The 4384-nt window shown below is 38.9% G+C and overlaps 1 pseudogene; it reads right to left on the bottom strand.

The window, feature by feature from the left end:
- Window positions 1–93: 93 nt before the first annotated feature.
- Window positions 94–701, bottom strand: LOC101659760 (annotated as a pseudogene).
- Window positions 702–4384: the final 3683 nt, after the last annotated feature.

Genomic DNA, 4384 nt, shown 5'->3' with positions numbered 1-4384 from the left:
GGGATCAGAACAGCCTAACCATACATATAACCATAGCACTAAATAAGAGAGATCCAATTGGCTAATTGAATTAGCTGCTCGGAATCCCTCTGGTCAAAAAGCCATGCCCTTCATATAGAGTAAACGAAACAATGTGCTGCTCCTCAGGTGCCCACGGTCCAGGAGGTGCTGGCTTTGCGCTATATTCTCAGGTCCGTCCGCTGAAGACTGCTCACAGAATTGTGTCCCACCCTTCCTAGTGGCACCTTCCAAGAGGCCACGGTCTTCCCATGCCACGCAGTTGTCCACCTTCCCCTCCTCCTCCTCCTCCTCCTTGTTCGGTTCTTCTTCTCCTAGCCTTTCGTTGTCCCCATCCCAGGCCTTGTCTTGTTCCTCCGCATCTGTTTTCAGGTCATTGTTCTCCTTTTGTTCTGAAGCTTCTTTCTTGCCTTTCTGCTCCACCAGTATGCTTCCGCTTCCAGGGCCTCTTTCAGGGGACTTACAAACTGCTGGAAATCCATTTCTTCCGTGGCAGAGAGCATTGAGTGTCTCGCACTTCCCTTTCATCGCGAAGTTCTTGGCACAGGACCTGGCAGCACTGGTGGCGTGGGAGATGGCGCTGCGGGCATCCTTGGAGATACTGACGCCTTCCGGGCTGCCTCCTTGAGGATCCTGGTGATGACAACGTTGGGCAAAGTTAGGTCCTCTGCCCTCTATCCCATCGCAGCTGCCCCTGCCGAGGCCTCCTCTGCCAGCAGCTACTGCGTGCACGGAATTCTACGTATTTATGACCTCCCATTTGTTACTTCAATTAACAAACACATGATGTAAAGAAACAATTAAATTGTCTTTCTTATAGAGAAACTCCTAATCCTAATCACATAGTGAATCTTCCCTTTAACGCTCATGAAATCTTAGCCCTTTTTTCATGGCTATGAAGTCGTACCAGATTCTGTTTCAATACAGAATCATGAGAAAGGATCGCCTACAGGGGAAGCCATTGATAGTATGATAAACCATAATGAGGCTATGGCTTCTATTAAAGAACTAAATGATAAGCCAGTTGGCCCATGAAAAGATAAATTAATTTTGCTTCATCGTGGAGCATTTCTAAATTCACAGATAACTTTCCCACAGTATTGATGCAGTAAAATGTATTTTTTAAGTGTCTCTCTAAAGGAAAACTGTTTTGTTTGAACTGTGAATAGAACAAATGTAAACAGTAGAATGTAATCCATAGGTTTCTTTTTTTTAATTTTCCGATGATGAATTTATTTTAATGATATATTTTCACAACTGTATTTATTAATAAAATTTATAGAATATCTGTGCCTTAATAAATAAATGTATTTCTACCTTGTGCCCCCCTGATTTCCTTGCTTTTCAATCTTAACCAAGTATAAATAGGAAGACAACGAGTCCTCCTAAATACTATAACATTTAATGTTAAAAATTCTCAATGGTGGTAGTTTTTAATCAATTATGTATGTTTTAGATTTTTCATTTATTTTTTCTTTCATTCCTCATACTTTTTTTAAAATATCAAAATAAGAGTCTAGGGAAAAAGAAAAATTTCAAGGCTATGTGTTCATTTCTTCAAGTTCAACTCTAACATTTACTGGTGGGTTGGTGTTGTTTCAGTGAGTTGGTTCCAATTTATAGTGACCCTATGAATGGAACACTGCCTGTGCACCAACTTTACAATTTGTTGTGTCTGAGCACATTGTTGCAGCCTCTATATCAATCCATCTTTTCTCTGATCCTCTACTGTAACAAACATGATGTCCTCAAGGCACTGGTCCCTCCTAATTACTTGCCCATAGTAGTATGTGAGATAGAAGCTCACCATCCTTGCTTCTAAGGAACATTCTCATTCTACTTCTAATACAGTTCTGCTCTTTATTTCTGTAAGTGGATATTTCAATATTCTTCAAAATTATATAATACATAAGTCTCTGGTGAATCCCCTCTGATGATAGTGGAGGGATGTGAATAGCCCTGCTCTTAGAGAGCATTGTAAGTCCTTAATGGCAGATGTATGGTAGTTAGGTTAAAATATAGCACTTCATCATTGGATCTCGTTTTTTGCAAACTACCATCCACTTTTTCTAATTTAAAATTACATACACTTTCCTTACAAGGACTAAGTTCATTCTTATAGATATGTTAGATAAAGCTCAACAAGATCTGTATAAAATAGTTGTATTTCTGGAAGATCAGTTTTATATTCATTTTTGTTTCTATTCTCTAGTCTACATCTTTTATTCAAGCTGTAAGAAAATGGTCACTGACAGATATTTCAGGCTTGGCATTTTCATTGCTACCTGCCTGAAAATCCAATGTCTTTTCCCCCATTTGGGATAGTATTGTGTTTCTTCTCTTAAGTACATAGTAGTTAATAATTAGTAACTGACTGTGAACCTCAGTTATGTGGGGGGAAAAAAGAAAAAAGCTTAGAAGATTCCAAATGTCCATGTTCATAACTTTGCAAATTTTTGTAAAAATAAAAACTTACAACTTAAAAAAAGTGCCAAACAACCAAAGGGTGAACCATTGTCATTGGTTTCAGCCTATGAAACATTAGGAGTGAATTATGCAATTCCCTGAAAGTGTTAAAAGAGCTAAAAATATTCTCAGAACAATTGCTATAAGTTCAGCAGAAAGAGAAAGGGGTTTTTCAGAGATGAACATAATATGTTCAGCAATGAGAAACCAGCTGTTTCTAATATGTCAAACACAATAACTGTTATCTAATTGGCCTACCTATAAAGGAATGCTACCACTTGTCTGTCAGTTTGTTATACTGTGGTGGCTTGTGTGTTGCTGTGATGCTGGAAGCTATGTCATGGGGGTTTCAAATGCCAGCAGTATCACCCAAAGTGAACAGGTTTTAGCAGAGCTTCCAGACTAAGAACAGACAACAAAGAAGGACTTGGGATCCCACTTAGAAGGAAGAAGCCATGGAAAGTTTTATGCATTGTTTTCAAGAATTGTCAGATACTGAAAGCCAAAATACAGGAAGCAGAACCCTGTCTGCCAGAGATGGGTCCCTGAAGCCTGAGGGCGCTTGAAATGTGACTGAAAAGAGACTGATTCCATGGAGGAGAGTAAACACGGTGAGCTGAGTCAGGTAAAGCCTGTGGACAGAAGCCTTCAGGACCTTCATTTGGGGAATGATTCAGGGTAATAAGAAGCAACTGCAAAAATCTTCTAATGCTCAAAACTTGGAATGTGCAAAGTATGAATTTAGGAAAATTGGAAGTGGTTAAAAGTGAAATGGTATGCATAAAGATCAATATTCTAGCATTTGGGAACTGAGAGGGACTGGCATTGGGCATTTTGAATCAGAATTATTTACTGTGATGAGAATAACACAATCAACAGGAATAACAAAATCAAGAAAAATGTGGTGGCATGTATTTCCAGAAAGGATCTAGCTAAATCCACCATGAAATACAATGCTGTCTGTGATAAGATTATATGTGTCTGCCTTCAAGGAAATTCAATGCATGAAATTATTATTCAAATTTAGCACCAACCACAACAGCTAGTGATAAAGATATTGAAGAATTCTACCAACTACTTCAGTTGGAAATTGATAAAAAAAAATGCAATAAAGATACTTTGATTGGTGATTGGAATGTAAAAGTTGGAAACAAAGAAGGAACAGTAGTTGGAATAACTAACTGGACTTGGTAATAGAAATGAACAGGAGATCCTATGGTATGTAGTTTTTCAAATGCAATGACTTGTACATAGCAATTATTTCATTTTAAAACAACACATGGACTTCCCCAGATAGAATACACAGAAATCAAATTTACTACATATGTGGAAAGACACAAGGGAGAATCTCAATGTCAGCAGCTAAAACTAGACCAGGGGCTCACATGTAACCTCAGGATAAAGCTGAAGAAAATCAAAACAAATCCACAAAAGTCAAAACATGACCTTGAGTCTTTCTCACCTGAATTTCAAGAACTTCTCAAGAACAGATTTGATTCATTGAACACTAATGAACAAAGGCCTGAAGTGCTGTGGGAGGACATCAAGATGATCATTCATAAAGAAAGCAAAAGGTCATTTAAAAAATTGCGCCTGATCTGCGGGGGACAGCACCGGAGAAACAGTGTGGGAATTGCGCCCGATCTGACCCCACCACACCGAGGCAAAACACCGGAGGAGTACAATGGAACAGCAAGGGAATGGAGCGGCAAGGTCCCCAGGGAATGCTGAAGGTGGACTTTGAAACCAGGGTGTGGTTCCCAAACAGACTGGACTGCAAAACACTCCTAAAGGCCAACAAATGATCCTTGAACTAACTACAAGCTTTTCTTTCTTGTGTTTTGTTTTGTTCTTTGTCAGTGGTTTGTTGTTGTTGTTGTTATTGTTTTGTTGTATATTG

This window comes from Echinops telfairi, unplaced genomic scaffold (assembly GCF_000313985.2).
Source record: "Echinops telfairi isolate 266 unplaced genomic scaffold, ASM31398v2 ScPeMD7_3509;HRSCAF=4178, whole genome shotgun sequence".
NCBI classification, from domain to species: Eukaryota; Metazoa; Chordata; class Mammalia; order Afrosoricida; family Tenrecidae; genus Echinops; species Echinops telfairi.
Note: the sequence above shows the minus strand (reverse complement) of the source record. Positions and strands in the feature narration are given on the sequence as shown.